This window comes from Sminthopsis crassicaudata, chromosome 3 (assembly GCF_048593235.1).
Source record: "Sminthopsis crassicaudata isolate SCR6 chromosome 3, ASM4859323v1, whole genome shotgun sequence".
Lineage (NCBI taxonomy): Eukaryota > Metazoa > Chordata > Mammalia > Dasyuromorphia > Dasyuridae > Sminthopsis > Sminthopsis crassicaudata.
In genome coordinates, this window is record NC_133619.1 from 269,703,899 (window position 1) to 269,712,502 (window position 8,604).

The 8,604-nt window shown below is 43.7% G+C and overlaps 1 pseudogene; it reads left to right on the top strand.

The window, feature by feature from the left end:
* The first annotated feature begins 2,827 nt into the window (after positions 1-2,827).
* On the top strand, positions 2,828-5,495 carry LOC141562021 (calcineurin-binding protein cabin-1 pseudogene; annotated as a pseudogene).
* Positions 5,496-8,604: the final 3,109 nt, after the last annotated feature.

Sequence of the window (8,604 nt, forward strand, 5' to 3'; positions counted from 1 at the left end):
TGTCATCCAATTTACTTTAATTTAATATTAAACTTTTTTCAATTTAAATTAAGAAAAAAAAATTTTTTTCGTGAAAAATTGAGAAGAGTTATTCCAAAAAGTACACATCTGATGGTAACTTAGAAAACTAAAAAACATTACAAGCTTCGTTTGGGCAATTTGGGTTTCTAATTACTCATAAGGAAGAATGTTAGTACTTTATTGAATTAGTTGCCAACTCCCCCAAAAGACAATACCTGCTATGCTTATTTAATATTCCTTGGTTCCCAGTAAGAACAGATCCTTTGGGGAGAACTTTTTAAGGTACATTTGCTTACCATGTGTAGAGGACTGAAACTCTGAAAAAGGTGTGCTTGAATCAGACAACAGAGCACTTAAGGCTAATTACCTATTCGATGTGAGACAATGACTCTATTAGCATATGTTTGGATAAAATGGGCTCTTCTCACTTTTTGGTGCTTCCTGAATATTTGGTGTTAAGATAAGGATTTGAGGGCAGGGGTGAGAAGGGGGCCAGAGAGTTACTTTGCTTGGTAGAACAAAAAAGAGGAGAGAGGCTAGTGGCTCTGGACTCGAGAATCCAGGATTCTGCTTGGCTGCCACTTTCATTTCTCCCCCTAAAGACCAAGGACTTTGATTTATCCTGACTCTGGCTGACCCTGAAGCCCTACAGAGAGCTAGCCCATACTTCACAACCATGCTATTTTTTATTATACAACTTCCATTAATTCTTTCTTTAATCTTAAATAGATATATTAAAACAACCTCCCTATTAATACCCCTCATAATAATACAGCTATATTGGAGATAACAAGAAACAAAAAATAAAAATATTTAACTCTCCTGCTCTCAACAGATACACTCAGATATGAACGTATACTCACATACATTATACACATGCCTCTTGGCCTAAGATTAGATAAATTGGTAAAATTTCCTTCTATTATATTTGCTTGAAGAATAGCTAAATAGAGGCAACCAGGTGACCTAGTAGATAGGGCAGTGGCTCCGAGGTCAGGAGGATGTGAGTTCAAATCCAAGCTCAGATATTTACAATGTAACCCCTGAGTAAGTCAGTTAACTCTCCTCCCCCCCCCCAAAAAAAAAAGGTAGAAAAAAAAAAGTAGTGCTGTAAAATGTGGCATTGAGAACAGCTGATTTCAAATTTTCCCCTGACAATCATTTAAACCCTGTTTCATTATTTGCCTACCTCCTAAGATTGTTTCAGAGCATTAAATGAGTTAAAATATGTAAAGCACGTTGCAAACTTAACTTCTGTATAAATGCTAGTGATTTGCTTATATATTTTACTGTTATTACATTGCCAACCACTGAAAAGAACATTTGGAGACAAAATGTGTATTCATTTTGATTCCTCATTTCCCCTTTATTATAGATGTATTGCTTTTTAATAGGTTTTTTCTGAAAACTTGGTCAAAGTGGCTAAAATTAGTGAATCCAGTTCTATATAGGGGATAGTATAGGAACAGGTCTGATACATGAGAATGACTGTTGATGAGTGTGAGCATTGCATTCCACTTTTTAAAAAATCAAATCAATATTATTATTGCTATTAGAAAATGCTTAAAACAATAAGATGTTCTATGGTTCCATTCACAGTCCCGATAACTCCCCCGGCCAGAACTCCTTTCCCTGGCCATCAGTCTGTTTTTCACTGTTAAAAAGGAGCTAACTTTCAGGTCACAAGTCTAACAAAATGAAAGATTAAATATTTTCTCCAATCCTCACTATATCTTAGCCCTCAGGCTTGTTTTCTGGGATCCATCCAGCAATCTCTTTGCTACAGCTATTTTCTCTGTCAGGAAAACCCTTTTGTCTTCCTCTTCCCTTGCTCTAACCCTACCATTCTGTGGTAATAAGCAACAGAACTTTTCTTCTTTACTCTTTAGAAGGTGTGCTCAATAAAGATTTCATGGCAAATTTACAACATAAAAAGATATAAACAAAGAAAGTAGGAAAGGAACAATAGGTAGATGTTGGGACCCTGTCTTCCCAGAATCAGCCTGAGTCAGGGTAATCAAAAGTCTTTATTCTTGTTTGGTCTTTTGAGGTCGCAGTCAGGGGATTAGATCTAGCAATCTCCACAGCTCCTTCCTCTTTCTCCACCTAGGAGAAAAACCTCAATTTCCTCCTCCTACTCCACCCACTCAAGTCATTTCCCCTTCTTTGTTCACACCCACCGATCCAGTCAGCACAGAATAGTTGGGAGGGTCATCCTTCAAACATGTTAATAGAGAATTGTACAATTGGCAATTAGTCTCACGGTCCATTATCCAAGTACATTTGCTCAGTTCTAGCCCTTTACATCTCCCGCTTTCTTTTGTTTTAAAACATAGGTGGTCACGCCCTCCCTGATATCTCAGGGAGGTGAGAACTCCAAAATGGAGATGTTCATACCCTCCCTGACATCTCAGGGAGGTGAGAACTCCAAAAAGGTGATCAATATAAATCAACATGGTGTTGTAAAAGATTTCCAGAAGTCCTAGAAGAAGGGTATGCAAACATCAGTCACACATAGCTGTCTTCCCAGAGGTCCTTCTGCTGCCTGGCTCCTTCCATCCCGCTCTTCGTGGAGCACCGCCCTCGACCTGGCTCAGCCACCAGGGGAAGCAGAGACGGATTAGCCTGCCTTCCCGGGGCAACTGGACCACCAGAATACACATTATTGTTGGCCGCCTCCTGTCCCTGCTTTTGCTCTCTCCTGTGCCTGCTCCAGGTAGCACGGAGCCGGGGAGCGACCAAAATAGTTGACAGGAAATCCAGAAGTGACCTCGGCCAGGTCAGGGAAGCGCCGCCCCCTGCAGAGATGATCCGCATTACAGCCTTGAATGCCAGCTCCACTGGGGAGGATGACCATGAGGGCATCTTCAAGACCCAGACCAAGGAGGCGCAGGAAGCGGAAGCTTTCTCCCTGTACCACAAGGCCTTGGACCTGCAGAAGCACGACCGGTGTGAGGAGTCCGAGAGGGCCTACCAGGAGCTGCTGGAGACCCGCCTCCTGCGCGAGGTGGTTCTGTCTGGGGATGGGCGAGAGGGCTTGAAGCACCTCGGACCTATGCTGAAGTACTCCACCTACAAGAACCTGGCCCAGCTGGCGGCCCAGCGGGATGACCTGAAGACGGCCATGGAGTTCTACCTGGAGGCCGTGATGCTGGACTCGACAGACGTCAACCTGTGGTACAAGATCGGCCGAGTGGCGCTGAGGCTGGTATGCATCCCGCTGGCGCGCCACGCCTTCGAGGAGGGGCTCCGCTGCAACCCCGACCACTGGCCCTGCTTGGACAACCTCATCACGGTCCTGTACACGGTCGGCGACTACACCACCGGCCTGTACTACATCTGCAAGGCCCTGGAGAAGGACTGCCGCTACAGCAAGGGGCTGGTGCTGAAGGAGCAGATCTTCCAGGAGCAGCCCTGCCTCCGCAAGGACTCCCTGCGCATGTTCCTCAAATGTGACATGTCGATCCATGACGTGAACGTGAGCCCCGCGGAGACCACGGCAATCCTGGAGGAGGCCCGGGAGCTGCGCAGAAAGAAGCAGGCGCTGTTGGTGCGGAAGAAAGAGGCGGACCTGCACCTGAGCCAGCCCATCCCCTTCCTCACGTGGAAGTGCCTTGGGGAGAGCTTGCTGGCCACCTACATCCACTTCACGTCCTGCGACCCTCCCCAGCCCAGCTTGGGCAAGAGAATCGAGCTTGCAGAATACCGAGACCTCACTGCGCTCTCCGTCCCTGCCCCGCCGGTGGCCGCCACAGTCAGCATCGCCCCGTCCCCTTCCGCTGTGGCATCGACGCCTGAGCCGCTCTTCCCCTACACCACCCTGGCTCCCACGTTTTCTCTCCCCAACCCGAGCTTACTGGAAGCCGTGGCTCCCAGGGGGGACAAGTACAAGGAGGGCGTCAAGCGGAAGCGGCCGGTGGCCAAGGAGAACCGGGAGACGGCTAAGAGGCGCTTGGCGCGCGTCAGCAACACTAAGTGTAAGAAGGAGGAGAAGATCGACTTCCAGGAGCTGTTGCTCGAGTTCCTGCCTCCCAGGCTCCGCAAGCTGAACCCCGAGGAGGAGGACGATCGGTTCGGCGGCTATGAGGTCCAGTCGGAGGTCAAACCCGAGAGCTTCCCCAGCGCCGGTGCCCCCCGGCTCTCCTTCGACTCCACCACCTTCACGGAATCCGAGCAGCAGCACGTGCACAGGTTCCTCCTGGACAACATGAGCAACGGGGGCCTCCTGGAGCTGATGATGAGGTACCTGAAGGTGATGAGCGCTCAGTTCCTGGTGAAGTGGCCCCCGGGCCTGGGCCAGGTGGTGCTCAGCATTTATGGCAGCTGGCGCAAGCACAGCAGTGGCCTGCCCAACCCGCTGCTCCGCGACTGCAGTGACCGGCACATCAAGGACATGATGCTCATGGGCCTGTCGTGCATGGAGCTCCAGCTGGACCAGTGGCTGTTGGCCAAGGGCAAAAGCTGTGCGGTGTCTCCCCAGCACTGCCCGGCCAGCGTCGTAAACGGCCGCTTCTGTCCCGACTTCCCGGGGACCCACTTCCTGGGGGACCTCCTGCAGCTCTCGTTCGCCTCTTCCCAGCGGGACCTGTTTGAGGACGGCTGGCTGGAGTTCATCGTCCGGGTGTACTGGCTGAAGGCGCGCTTCCTGGCTCTGCAGGGAGACATGGACCAGGCGCTGGAGAACTACAACATGTGCACGGAGCTGCTTCAGAGCACGGCTGCAGCCAGCGGGCATCCCGAGGCCCGGAGCCCCCTCATCTGCCTGCCCAACCTCCACCTGGACTCTGTGGTCTCCCTGGAAGAGATAGATAAGAATTTGAAGTCCCTGGAGCTCCGCCAGTCCTTTGAGGAGCTGCAGCGGCTCTACGAGGCCGGGGACTACCAGGCCGTGGCCCACTTGCTGCGGTCCACACTGTGCCTCAGTGGCTCCTACCACTCCAAGCAGCTGGAATTTGTCACCTCCCTCCAGGAGCGCCTGGCCCAGTTGCTCCCTCTGCAGAACGCCCTGCTCACACTCAAGGACTACCCACGCTGCTTCAAGTGCTCTGCCCGAGGCCATCCAGCAGAGGGTCAGCCTGACGGACGCCTTGGCCAAGGAGGAGTGGATGGCCACGGGCACTTAGCTGCTCCTGGGCATCGAACAGGCCCTCTCTGCAGAGAGCAGCATCCTGGAGGAGACCCTGCACACCCCCAGCCTCATCTAGCTCACCAACAACCTCATTCAGGTAGGTCTGTCTGCACTGGGGCCAGGGCTGGGGCTTTCGGTCGTGTCTGAGACACATGGACCTTCTTCCGGGCGTAGCCTGGTAGCCCCGGGGGCCCTCAGGACTCCGTCCTGGACCCTCTGCCCTTCTTACTCTGCCCAACCTGACTTGGGGATCTCATTAGTCTCCTCTGGGCTGGTGACTCCAGTCTGCAGACAATTCCAGCTGGACAGGCAATCGATTCAATCACAAAGTAATAGTATAAGATAGAATACCATTTCAATGGTCACTATAATGAATGGTGCTAACTAAGGTACTTTATGATATGTGTATATGAATGATGTCACAATGGGATTGCATTATAGTGGAATATTGTTTGGGCCAACATGCAAGTATTCTCAGTAAACAAATACAAGATTATATGGTTGTGTCTCTGAAACATTTAGATGAAGTCTACATTTGTCTGAATAATAAAATAAAAAAATAGAAGATTTATCTAATAGGCTCATAAGAAATATATGTATTTGTGCATATATGTTCAGGTGTGTATATTCTATAAAATATCACAGCAGTCCTTTTTTACTTGGCTGCATATATGTGTTCATGTTTCTGGATAATGGTAATTATAAATGTTTTGTATAAAATACCATATCACTCATATATATATATATATATATACACACACACACACATATATATATATATATACATACATATATGCATATACACACATATTCATGGAGTATTTTGCAAAAATAAATACCAGATTCTGCTATGATTGTGGGAAATAGAAAAGATACTAATTGTGCTCACCATGGATCACTTTTGGTATCACTTGGAAATAGTACATTGAACTCAAAAGGCCTAGATGGTTAGTAGATGGTTTTAAAAACAAAGGCTAACTGCCTGCTATATCAAGATCTCTCCACATTTTTCATTGATTTTATTTTCTTGTCATACTTTCAGTAGATCATTACTTTGATTTTAGTTCATTAATAAATCTATGGTTACTAATCTGGAAGGGAACTCTTACGCAGGCAACTACAATGTTTTGTTTTGTTTTTAAATAATCATCATTACTTATTACAATGGTTTATTTAAAACACACCATTAACATGTCTCATTTGAGCCATACATCACCCAGAAATTAGGACTCCATGTGGAGAAATTCCTAGCACTGTAATAAAAAATGGTTTCCTCAGGTTCTCAAAAAGAAAACTGATAACATTTTAATGTTAAATTTTAAAAATATAAGAATTTTTTCAAAGAAGTCTGGTGGCTTTTTGGGAGAAATGTTTATCCGTCAAAGAAATTTGGAAATGTCATTTAAACACAGTAATCTAAAATTTCCTATATCTAAGAGATTGTTAAATTGTTTTTTTTTTTTTTTTATGTATTCAAACTTACACATAATAAAAAGAAATCTGGATGATCCCTCTCATTGGCTGGACTCTAATGTGGATTTAGAAAATGTGTTTGACTTCTGCACAAAATCTTTCACTTAAAAAGAAAATATAGTCCCAAAGGCACTTTATCTAGGGAAGAGCCATATTAAACTTAATATGTAATCTTAACAAAATTCTAAACCACCAGCAATTTCAGGTTCAGTGGAAACACATTGCATAAGAAGAAGCTTCTTATTGATGTAGTTCATGTCATATAGAAATAATGAGTGTGGAAATTGTATTTTAATAAATAAGATTCCATTTTTCCACATTCACACTAAAATTTCAAAGATAGTTTCTTGTCATTCTGATGGGTCTTTAACCAGTGATGGTAATGATATTTAGCACTAATTTTGTATGCTTCTATATTTTTCACTCTCATTAACAAGTAGAATAATAAATTAGAGTGGAAGTGAGTCAAGGGCTTTCTAGTCCACTATTACCTTACAGAAGAGGTGACTGAAACCTGGGAAGGAGTGATTTACCTAACTTCACAGAAGTAGGAAGGAGCAGAGAAGATGGTTGGACCCAAGCCTTTTGACTCTTCAGAGTTGTTCCCTCTGAGCCATGAAAACAAATGTTTAAATGTATTGATAGAGCTCATATCAAAAATTCAGTTCTCTTCAATAAGTTTTTTTATTAAACTCTATGTCCTCACAGTCTACAACTGAAAATTCTCTTTGATCTTAGTTATATTTTTCATTTGGAGTCATTTCATTGTTTCTGGAAATTTCTTGAAACTCCCTATTTCTTTGCTTACAGTTTAAAAAATTCCCTAAATAATTAATATTTGTATTTTCTTTCCTTCTTCCATGCCTTGTCTCCCATACTAAGTTCTCTACAAATTGTGAAACATTTTTATTATTTATTTCAAACTCTCAAATGAATAGCAATTCTTCCTGTTGTTAGATATGTTAGAATTCAATCTACAATAGCCATTATTAATAATTTAAAATAATGCTATTACCGTGTTTCCCCGATAATAAGACCTATCCTGAAAATAGGCAAAATAACATTTTTTCATATAAGGGGAATAATTATTCCTTAATAATCTGTATTGTTTGTATATCAAACTTGGTTTTCTTAAAATAGAATACATATCTACCACGTGTTCTCTAATCCTGTTCTTACTCACTGTCCTAAATATGACTTCATCTATTTCATTTTGTCCATCTTGTCTAAGAAATGAGGAGGACAAGAAAGAAAAGGGACACACCATCTTAAATCAGTTTCAACATATTCTGAAGTTCAGGTTTAGTCAGTCTCCAAGTGGCTTCAGCTGCCACATTGGGAAGTTTTCTGTCCTGAACTGCTCCCCCACCCCCATCCTTTTATCCAGGTGAAAACTTCTCTGATCTTCCATGTTTCCTGAGATAAAAGATTGTTTTGCTCCATTTCTTGCTGGTTCTGCTAGAGGACCTGTCTCAGAGAGTTATTTTATGTTGCTTGGAGGTAAACATGGAAGACTTAATGTCATTCATTACTTACTCCATCATCTTAGATTCTAGAAGCAATCCCCTTGAGAATAATTCAAGGGAAAAAATTGATATTAAAAGAAATAGAGAAAATTCTTGAACTTTCTTTATTTCTTTTAATATCTATTCTGATGAGAAGACCAGAAATGAATAGTAAATTTGACATCCAAACACATAACTCAAAAGAAGCATAAGAAAGAGTAATTAGAAGATATTTGATGAAGTTAAGCTATTTACATTCCTATATAGGAAGATGATTCACATAACTCATAAGAGCTGTTTCATTATTAGGGGAGTAAGATGAAGTCCACATAGACAAAGGGCTTATAAGCATGTTAGGACATGAGTCATGTTAGGATGATTTCCAACTTTTGAAAAATAAAGTGGTAAGAAAGAAAGGGAACAGGGAAAGGGAAAGGTTGAATGGAGGAAATTTATTCAAAACAAAATAGGCACACA